General features: G+C 36.4%; 1 non-coding gene across 1 annotated transcript; it reads right to left on the bottom strand.

The window, feature by feature from the left end:
- Nucleotides 1-9,978: 9,978 nt before the first annotated feature.
- TRNAD-GUC lies at nucleotides 9,979-10,050 on the bottom strand. The gene has a single exon. It is a non-coding gene; the product is annotated as a tRNA-Asp (tRNA).
- Between the last annotated feature and the right edge of the window lie 1,871 nt (nucleotides 10,051-11,921).

Raw genomic sequence — 11,921 nt, 5'->3', positions numbered from 1 at the left:
GGATGAAACTACCTTTAGAGAGTGCACTTACAGTAAGTGATCTTAAAAATTTAACATAAAATATTGCGGAGATGAAACTATGCTAACACATTTGGAGTATCCTTACTGTAGGCTCCTGCCACCCCCTGAATAAGGAAATAGAGAAGGAGAGCAGTCCTGTCCTTTCCATTTTCCTATTGGGAGCTACACTGGGATTCTTACATTTGTTTCCAGTCCTCCAAATGAACCACACCTGGGAGTCTTTGGGGATACTTGTTCCTGTTTGACTCTTTTTATGCGAAGATCAAAAGTCAAAACAGAGAAAACCAAAAGAAACACGAAACAATTTAAAAAGAAACAATAGTCCATGGTGAAAGGTCTACAAATGGATGTTTGGTCTACAATGGATGTTTTAGACATCTATTTCGTTGTGGTAGCCCCTGGATAGTCTCACAAATACACAGCACTCACCAACTGCCAGGGCCAAGTGCATTCATCAAAAGACAATTTATCATTTTCTTCATAGGTCCAAGAAGGGTCAGGGATCACTGTAATGTCCACAGTCCAGTTTCCACACTTTGTAAGGCTTGTGGAGATTTAAAAACAACAGCAACAACCTTATGAGGCAGTAGGTGGTCCAAAGTTTGGATGGGAGTGGGCAAAAATGTTAAGAGAAAAAAAGAAAGCTTTTGTCATATTTAATATAAATAATTAATCTCTTTTCATTCTACTATAGGCTTTTCTGGAGGATTCCAAGAGCTTTCTCAAATGTCTCCCCTTTCTACTTTGGTTAATCCTTCATATTGCCATCTAAGTTATGGTTTTAAAATGAAAGTATGATCACATCCTGTCCCTACTTAAAATCTCTCCATGATTCAGATTTCTTCTTGACCGACTAGATGGTCTTTAAACATTTAATCTCAATCTGTGTTTTCAGTAAAATTTTTCTGATCTGCCTTCTTCTGCACACCATGAAATCACCTTATGCTTCTCTCTTCTCCAAATAAGCATTTCAATATATATGTACACTTTCATGCACAAGGGTTTTCTCTCATTCATTCCATTTGGAATGTCTTTCCACACATTCTCCGAGGGTCAAACATCTGTTTATCCCAGGGTTGCCAGATTTAGCAGATAAAAATAAAGACGATCTGTGTAAATTTGGATTTCTAATAAACAATGAACAATTTTTTAGTATATGTCTCCTGCAATGATTTTATATATCCCATAAATAAAATCTGCCATCTCCCCCATAAGTAAACCTTTGAAGTCTGAATGTGTTCAGTTTTTTAATTAGCTAGTGGAAACTCTGGTACATGAAAGATAATCAATAATTTTTGGTTGAGTAAACACATATTGCCTTTTATGTATTATAATATTGTTTTAATAAAATGCAGATAGTATTTTGAGCTATCAGGTCCACTCAGATTTCTGAAATAATCAAAAGGACTTTGCTACAACATGGCAGGGACTGAATTTATTATGTAACAGGTAAGAATTCTGGCTAGATGGCCTAGCTGTGAGATCTAACTTAACCACCGAGTTCCTCAGTTTCTTCGTCTGCGAAATGAGGATAATAAAACAAGATCACTGGGATAGATTTCATGGGTTAATAGATGTAAAGTTCTTAGGAGAGTATGTAGCAAGCTTTACATAAAAGTAAGTCTTTATATCAACCCCAAATACAGACACCGAAAGAAACAATCCCATCAGTGATCTTAATATATCCAAGAAATAAATATCTATGCATTTAATCAGCTTTTTGTGTCTTCTTTGCTTCTCCTTATCCAAACTCTTCTTCCCTCTGCCCTAAGGTCCAGGACAATGATTCATGCAGAATCATTCATCATACTTCATCAGGTCCACTGACCTCTGGCTTAAGGTGGGGTAATTGGTGAGGAGAATTGGCAGGAGACTAGAGGAGGAGAGTGTGTTCAGGCAATGCATTGCCTTGACACCTGAGCCCTGGGGTCACCTCCTTAGCTGGCTGAGTTCCAGAATTTGAGGTCAGCAGCTCTTGGCAGGCACCCTCTCCACCTGGCAGTCTGTGCTCTGTGGCTCTGGGTTCTAGTAGCCACCCTCCCCTTCACCATTCAGGCCTAATGCAGTTGGCATCTCCTTCCTACCAGCCCCAGGTTTCTAGTGTTCTGATAGTTGCATTATACATTGCCTGTATCTTTGAAAATAGTTCATTTATTGTACTTTTCTCAAATGTTCCTATCCATTCCCTGCAAGGACCCTGACCAAAACAGCACTTATAAAAAATAATTTGATTTCAGAATCTTATCCTAACTTATTTTGCTTAAATATTTGCAGATCTTCAAAGATATTCAAACACCTCATTTGCCAAATTATGTTTATCATAGTCATTACAACTGGCTATTTAAACTGCATTTCCTCAAGAATATTGTTTTCACTTCATGACAGTCAGTGTTTGCTTGTTTGGTTTAATTTGCCAAATTGAGAAAGTCAATTGTTTGGTGGTGGCATTGAAAACAAAGCAGCCTTCTCCAGATATTAGATTAGGTTCATGATATGGAGATTAACTAAATAGTAATGTATTGGTCTGCCTGGAAGTGTAGCTTTTAAAGCAGTCACTTGGATTCTGGCAGAACTTATTTAAAATAGAATCTGTTCTATTTACAGAAATGTTTTGACAACTCATTCAAAACAATAAAATTGTCTTTCCAAGTGGCAACTGTTTTAATTCGACATTGCATAAAATGGTGGGCAGGCTGAGGAATGCATGGATAAAACTAATGACAAAAGGGGAGGAACTAGAAAATAGGATTTATCTTGTTTGCATTTGCCCAAGATGTTTTCCTATAGCAGTTAATTTCAAATGCAGTTATAGAAATAACAGAAAAAGAGAGAGAGGAGAATGGGGGGTGCGGACTGAGGGGAGGAAAAGAGAAAGAATGAGAGAGGGATTGAGTACTAGAAAAATTTGACAAGTGAAGTTTTTTGACTCATGAGAAATTTGATTGTTCTTAAAAATCTATTTTACTTAAAAATTATAGTTAAAAATCTATTCTACTTAAAAATCTATTGTTCTGGTCATTATATTATATTGATTTATATTTTTTCATCTGTAAAATGGAGAATACATTCATTCATTTCAAGTAGAACATTAAAAAATGTATTATTATTATTAATAAAGCAATATTATTGAATATTACATATCATAAAGACATTTCGTAAGTTGAAGATTAAACTTGCAGTTATAACAGACATGTAAATACAAAAATATTTTTGATACAATTATAATTATATCTAAGATAAACTCATAGAGACTCTTATCTCACATATATTCTATCACTAACTCTTTGGGAATTCATAAATTGTATTTCTACTTAGTATTCTAGGTACAAGAAAATAAATCTTGGAAAAATTTTAAAAACCTTGTTAAATATAAATGCAGCTTCACAAGGTGATGGATAACAATAAAGTTTGCAGTTTCTTCTAGAACCAACTAGTCTTAGAAAAAAATCCATGCAAATTACATTCACATATATTCCTCACTTCAGAAATTTGGTCCAATTTTTACATTCAATGTATATTTTAGTTCCTGAGGCCTTACAGCATGAGACTTTGTGTTTGTGTGTGTTTGTGTGCGATCATCCTAAAATTCACTTCCTTTTATGAAATCCAAACAATGGATGCAAACCCAAAAGAATTTTCCATTCTCAGAGGAATTCTTCCCAGAGCCATGAAGCCCAAGTAGGCAGTCACTCACTGCTCTTTGAAAACAGGCAGACGATGTCTAGTTTGAAGTAACAGACTTTTGGCAATAGTAAAAATTTAAAGGACCCGTGTCTGGTTTGCAGGAAGCAAAAAGTGATGGAACTAAAATGAACTGAAATGATTCAGATGTCAAATGAGAATCTGTTCCAAAATTAAGATTTATTGAAACAATAATGTCTCTGCCAATGCACTGTATTGGTGGGACATAGAAATTTTATGTTTTGGAGAAACAGCCAGAGGAAAACTAGCTGAAACTGCAGACAGTGTGACTCATTCATAACTTCACATTTTCTGGTTTTCTCTTGATGTCCTGTCTTAAGTAGTGCTAGGAGATGCATCTTCTTCCATTTTACCACCAATTAATTGGAAAAAAGTTCATTCTGTACTATGTGATTCTTCTGTTTACCTTTTTCCTAAGGGAGGAGGATCTTACAGGAATGTATCTGGCCTAAATATAAAGAAGAAACTGGGGCAAAAGGTTTATTTTACTCACATTTCAACTTATAGGCAAAACTGAAATAGATCGTCTAAGGCAGTTGTGGTTCATACGTAAAATAACTGATCCAATATTTTTTTAAAAATTGGCTTTTAGTGGGTGCAAGGCTGTGGAGCCATGGAAAATAATCATTCACAGAACTCCTGACAGTTTTAATCACAGGATTCTCTGCAATGACTGGAAGAAATTGCAGGGTCACTTGTTCAGGGACAATTCAGAAACTGATGTAACATCACAGGATGACTTATATGGAACTGAACCACGACAAATAGATCATCGTTGAATTGACTTATTTGTTCTAAACAGGCATATGTGCATGCATCTACAAAAAATTGCATATTGTGGGATGAATCAAGTTTCTTTTCACTTTCTTCAAACATCTTACTGGTTTACCTATTAAACAAGAAATTTCCGTAGTAAAATAAACCTGGTATTGTTTTTCGTCTAAGAGTCTGTGAAACTGAAGTTGAATTTAGACCATATATATTGTAAGACAAAGAGATCAATCATTTCATACTAATCCATATGTAACTCTAAACCAAATCGCTGCAAAATAAATTGGCAACTACCATATACTTTCTAATATGCTGCCTGCTATGGAGCTAAGATAAACTAAACCAGGGATTTAATTACAAATGAAAGCCAGAAGAATCTGAAAGAAGTAAGAGACGGGATAAGAATTTATTGTAATAATACACTGAAAGCCTCTATCTTTTTTTATTTCTTCTTTCCTAAACTCTCACCTTTAGATACTAGTTTCTGAAAGTTTACCTCAAAATCCCAAAATGTCACTGAGAGAATTAATGTAAAATATCTTCTCAGATTATTTAAAACATCCCATATGAATGCAAACAAAAAACAGGAAGTATTTTCATGCTCTAATTTCATCTATGGCCCAGCCATTCAATGATTATAAAGATAGTTTTCTCTCTTGCTTGTAAAATACCTGTTCTCTCTAGCCTAGGTGGTACCTATGTGCACAAGAAAAAGAGCAGATTTTCCATAAGACACTTAATAAAAATAAAAGTCTATTATGATCACACTATTAATGACAGTCTTTTAGAACTGTGCAGTGCCCAACCTAAAAAACAATATATGCATATGGCTGTTTTAAACTTTAATTTTCTACACCTCAGGTTTTCCTTGAAGAGCTTTCATATCTCTCCATACTATCTTAACAGTAAAGAAACACACATTCACATCTAGAAATGCATCCTGAAAATAAAACTCTCTTAAAAAGTGATGGCTTATCAGGACATCCACCACATTTCTCACTGGTTACAGTGTTTAAAACCAGATTTTGTTCCACTGTCATTGGAAAGCATCATACTAATTTGGTAAACTAGTGTGATATGTGTAGTGATCAATATACTACATTTCATTTTAAGATGATAATCTAATAATGCATTTAGAGTTTTTTATATGCATGCCACATTCTCAGATTCTTAGGGAGAAGCAATTCCTGTCAATTCTCAATATAGACTAATGCCAAGTAACATATAAGAAACAGACTTGGAATATTTTCCTGGCAAAATAAGTCTAAAAAACTAAGAACTTTGTGTTCTAGGACTTTTAGAATAATTTCACAGCAAGATCTGCTGTTACAATGAATTTGTGAAAACTAGAGCAACTTACACATATTTTGCTATATTGAAATATCAAGAAACAGATATGCATTTCATATGTATAAAAGCATAGATTGCTCTATGCGTTAATCATGACCATTTGTGTGCATTTTTTATTTTTATTACCTAGGCTCGGAGCAATCTTTGCAAAACAGACTCATAACAAACATGTAAAAGTGGAATAAAAAGCACATTCCCCATAAAGTGCTTGCACAGCACAGAAATGTAAAATTTTGGCATCCAGTCAGTTTTGTGTGGTATAAAAAACTTCTTATATTTAAATCCTCTGTATTTTACCAGTCTTTTTATGTAAAACTTAAAGTAGAATTGACTGTTTATCCCGGGTGATTAGGCCACGTGACGCCTTCCAGGTTGGGGAGCTCTCACTTCACTCTGTTTTCTATCAGCACTCCTCGACTACTGGCATGTGGGGCCAATTTGTTCCTTCTGCAGAGAAAGAAGAAGGGGTTTGGATTTAATTTTAAGCTTTGACATAAGGTTTAATTTGCTAAAAAGGGGAGGTATGCCATTGTAAATCTTGGAGGAGACACTAAGGTTGTGAGAGTTGTCAGCCCAATCTGTTTTAAGCACTGTTTGAGGTGTTTGTGAAATAAATTGTATTTCTTTCCAGACTCCACTCACCTAATTGAATGGATGCTTGGTTGCAAATACAATTCTATTCCTTATTTTGATCAACTATTTTTTTTGAGAGAAGTATGATAGATTATAGAAAGTTTTCATATGAAATATGGGTTTATAGTAGACATGAAGATTAGATAATGTGCTATGAGTACGAAATTCATGCCAGGACAATAGTCACCTTATGTTTTAATATCTCAATACAAATAGAGGAGAAAGAAATACAATTAGTTGCAATGGGATAACTCAATAAAGAAATATAGGAGATTCTTAACCAAGAAGATTGTTTAGCATTGAGTGACGTTCATGTGGGAAGCTGGACAATCTTTGTTTTTTATGTATATAATTTTTAATTAAGATAGACTCACATTAACCTATAAGGTTTTGTTTGTTTGTTTGTTTGTTTTGAGAATAAGTCTTGCTCTGTAGCCCAGGCTGGAGTGCAGTGGTGGGATCTCAGCTTACCACAACCTCCACCTCCCAGGTTCAAGAGATTCTCCTACCTCAGCCTCCCGAGTAGCTGGGATTACAGGTGCGTGCCACAGCACCCAGCTAATTGTTTGTATTTTTAATAGAGACGGGGTTTCACCATGTTGGCCAGGCTGGTCTTGAACTCCTGACCTCAGGTAATCTGCACACCTCCGCCTCCCAAAGTGTTAGGATTACAGGCATGAGCCACCATACCCAGCCGACCTGTAAGTTTTACTTGGGAAGATTATTGATAAGAAATGAAGGAATGGGGCTAATTTTACCCTTGGTGCTGCACTGCGTTCTCCATCCCAGAGACATTTGTAAGTGTGAGGGACTTCTGGATCTTATGATGACTGAAGGGGATGCTGCATCACATACTGAATGGGAACCTTAGATAGAAAGTTCTGCAATGCATAGGACATATCTGTACTGTGTTGTACCATTTCTGACATTCCTAATATGCCAATAACTCAGTCAGAAAAAATACTCAAATATCTCTTTACTTACTCCTAGAATGGTATACATGTGTGTGCCTATGTGTGTGAGATATGTTTTACATGTGTTTAATATTAGAGAAGCAACATAGTCTGGCATTGAAGATCACTGATTTTGGAGCTATCCTAAGCTTGTAATCCAGCTTAGACATTTGTTATTTTCTGCGATTTTGAAAAACATGCATAAGGTCTCTGTGCTTCAGTTGCCCATCTGTAAACTTGGGAGAGTAATAGTACTTTATTCTTGCATTTTCTTGAGCCTTAAATAATTTAGGATAAATCAGATACATATTAGTTGGGGTTCACCTGAGAAACAGAACCAATGACTACATAGAGAGATAGATACAGAAGATGTATTATAACAATTGTTTCACATGATTATGGAAACTGAGAGATACCAAAGTCTGCTGTCTGCAAACTAGAGAACTGGGAAAGCCAGTGGTGTAGTTCAGTGTAAGTTTAAAGGCCAGAGGACCAGGGGAGTTGATGGTGTGGCTCTCAAATTTGAAGGCCTGGGAACTGTGATGGGTTTCTGATTGGTATAAATCCCAGAGTCTGAAGGTCTGAAGACTGGGAGCTATAACATAAGAGAGCAGGAGAAGATGGATGCCTCAGCTCAGTAAGAGAGAGCAAATTACCCTTCCTCAGACTCTTTGCTTTATTTAAGCTGTTAACACATGGCATGATACTCAACCACATTGATGGGGGCAATCTTTACTCAGTCGACCAATTCGAATGTTCATCTCATCTGGAAACACCCTCACAGACACATCCAAAAATAATGTGTTACCAGTTATCTGTGTCTCCCCTGCCCAGTCATGCTGATACATAAAATTAACCATCCAAAGGTGGTTCTAAAGAACACTGCAGCAAAACAAAGCAAAATGAAATATAATAATACGTAATAACAAATCTGTATTCTTGATGTATGGTTTAAATGTTAGTAAATATTATTAACTAATGTTTCTTGTGTGACTTTAGACCAACTTTCTACAAGAAACTATTTCTATAATATAATTATATTACAATTCTATAACATAATTTTTCTTGTAAATGAGCACTGATAAAGGAAAAAACATTTTTAAGACTATCAATAGAGTCTTATGGATGCTACTAAATTCCTGAGAATCCTTTCAATGCAAGCATTGAATGTTTGTATAAAACTTTCCTGTTCTCAAATATGTGCTAGATATCATGAGGGTACTGGTGAAGCATGTGGCGTCGGATCAATCTTTGAGGAGCCTGGGTTTTAATCAGGAAGAAGGCAAGACTGACACATGTACAGTTGTTCATCAGACAAATACCTGTAACATCTCCACTGCTCCGCAGGATAGGATGTTGCAGTAAATAAAACAGGCCACACAAGTCATGATGTCGGTGTTCTAAGGGTTTGAGAGAGTGAAGAATAAAATGAAATGTTTAATAGCAGATAGGATAAAGGTGATAGAGAAAAATAAACCTCTGCAGGTTGCTAGAGAGAGACGGGCTGAGAGTTTTCCAATTTTAAATAAGATGTCAGAATTTTACATTTGAAGAAAGACCTGATGGAGGCAAGGAAGCCAACAGCAAGTAAAAGATTCCAAGAAGAATAGAAAATAGCACCCAGAAGCCCAAGAGCTAGAACTAGGCAGGTAAATTCAAGGAAAAGCAAGGAAGCCAATATAGCTAGAAGTGAGTGAGTGGAGGGAAGCTTGGGTGGGAGATGAGTCAGACATAAAAGACCTGGATCACACAGGTGATTTGGACATTTAAGGACTTTGGCTTTTACTAAGTGAATTAGGAAGCCACTGGAGGGTGCTGGAAAGAGGAGTGATCTGATGATGTGATCTGACTTCACAGTTGTATAAGGATAACATGGCCTGTTGTGTTGAGCACAACCTTCCTGCCCCACCACCCCTCACCAACCACCCCAGGACTTTAGGAAACACAGAGATCAATGTGGAGATGAAGATGATGGTAGCTGTGGCCATAGAGAGACATGATGAAATTCTGGATATATTATTATGCACGAGCCAACAGGATTTGCTGCTGAATTTATTGTTGAATGTAAAAATGAAGTCAAAGATGACCACAATCTTGTTAGGCCTGAGCAACTGGGAAGAGGATTTATAATCAACTGAGATGGGAAAATCTCAAGGAGCAGTTTTCCAGAGGGATAGCATTAAGAATTTGAACCTGGGCATGCTAAGTTTTTTGTTTTTTGCTTTTTTTTTTCTTGAGACGGAGTCTCCCTCTGTCGCCCAGGCTGGAGTGCAGTGGCTGGAGCTCAGCTCACTGCAAGCTCCGCCTCCCGGGTTTACGCCATTCTCGTGCCTCAGCCTCCCGAGTAGCTGGGACTACAGGCGCCCGCCACCTCGCCCAGCTAGTTTTTTGTGTTTTTTTTTTTTTTTTTTTAGTAGAGATGGGGTTTCACTGTGTTAGCCAGGATGGTCTCGATCTCCTGACCTCGTGATCCGCCCGTCTTGGCCTCCCAAAGTGCTGGGATTACAGACTTGAGCCACCGCGCCCTGCAAAGGTCGATTCTGTTAGCCTCCTCATCGGGGAATCGAACCCCGGTCTCCCGAGTGACAGGCGGGGATACTCACCACTATACTAACGAGGACAAGCCATGCTAAGTTTTAACTGCATATTCGGCATTCAAAGTGAACATGTCAAGTAGACAAGTGCATGTATTCCAGTAGACTGGAATTTAAATCAAAACTAGTTTCCATGGCTGTGTGGTTTTTTTCTAATGACGTTAATCCACATGGGTGCAACATGTTTTATCTATTGGTACTTAACAAACTATTTCAATACCTAATGCCTTAAAACTACAATAATAATTTATTTTGTTCATGGACCCGACATTTTGAGCAGGGCTCATAAACTATTATTCATCTCTGCTTCATAAAACATCACATATATCTATATATACACACATCTATATATACACACGTACATACGCACACACATCTATCTATCTATCTATCTATCTATCTATCTATCTATCTATCTATCTATCTATCTATCTATCTATCATTGAGAGACAGAGAGAAAGAGAGAGGTACAATATTGCCACTACTTATTTTATTTTATGGGAAATACCTTCTTGTAGAAGAAAAAGAAAGAGGCTGTGAGAGTAATCAGAGGAGAAAAAGACCGCTTGAAGAATCTTGTAACAGGAAAGAACATAGCACATTGGAGGAACTAAAGGGGGACCAAGGGCTGAAAGCAGGAGGCACTGGAAATCGTGTTTCTAAAAGAAGCCAAAGCGATTTGTAAGGTAAAGATTCTTCAGGGTCTTATAGAGTAAATTAACTATTTAGTTTATATCTTTAGAGAAAGGGGAAGAAATTGAAGTGTTTTAATTAATGGGTTAATAGGATAATACGTGTACTCAGTTAATATTTGTGAAAAAATAATGTAATGAAAGAAAATAAAAACATAAGAATAGCAATGTTAATTGAAAATAGAAAATTTCATCAATAAAATGGTATTTCTATGTGAGTATTAGTTATACCCTACTTAATTATATCTTATAGATGGACATGTACCAACAGTGTGTAAAGTTGAAATTTGCTATTTCTCTAGAATTTTGAATATGTCACTCTCTGTGTAACACTGGGGCACCAAGGTGTCCAGCATCAATAAAAATAGTCATTCGTGTCAGTTCTTGAAAATTTTGCTGAAAAAGAATGCCTGGACAGACAAATGTGTGGATAACATATAGGCATGGCATACTTTTGGAATTTCTAAGCATTTTTCTTTACATATTAGGACAAAGTTGTTGGGACCAAAACAAAACAAATTCATTAACCACTATCACTAAAAATAAAATAAAATAAACAAACACAAAAAATCCCATATGAAGATGGAGTACACATTTTAGTGCATATTGGGTTGAGAATAGTTGGCCTTGGGTATACATAAAAATAGGATTTAACATTTATTGAGTGCTTACTCTGTGCCAGGTAGAGATCTACAACTTCTCACGGTTTTGATTATGTAATTCTCCCAGCAACCCTAGGAGGTAGGAACTATTACATTCTCTTTTCTTTGCATATGAAAAAACTGAGACCCAGAAATGTTTACTTTGTTTCCCCAGTCACGCAATTAATAGTAAATCCTGCATTCAGGAGTTGAACCAGGATAGGCTAACTGTCCAGTGCCACTTGTAATCACACATGAGCCATCTAACACTCATTCACACAATGTAGATTTAATGCCCATCTACCTTTTTCCGGCCCTAGCAGGGGAACTACAGCTTTCTAGAGGACAAAATACCTTTTCTCAAGAATCTTACCATGATTCTTCATCTTGATTCCTGTAGACATCAGTAATTTACCTTTAACTGTTTTACTATATGCTATGAATTATGGTAACACTGTGATTTTAATTTAAGTAGCAGATTTTAGTGTCTTAAAAGATATTTACAAATATATTCTGCTTGATAATGCAATTGACTGAGAAAGGTTGTAGTGCTTTGTCTCAGCT

Source organism: Mandrillus leucophaeus, unplaced genomic scaffold, assembly GCF_000951045.1.
Source record: "Mandrillus leucophaeus isolate KB7577 unplaced genomic scaffold, Mleu.le_1.0 Scaffold934, whole genome shotgun sequence".
NCBI classification, from domain to species: domain Eukaryota; kingdom Metazoa; phylum Chordata; class Mammalia; order Primates; family Cercopithecidae; genus Mandrillus; species Mandrillus leucophaeus.
Note: the sequence above shows the minus strand (reverse complement) of the source record. Positions and strands in the feature narration are given on the sequence as shown.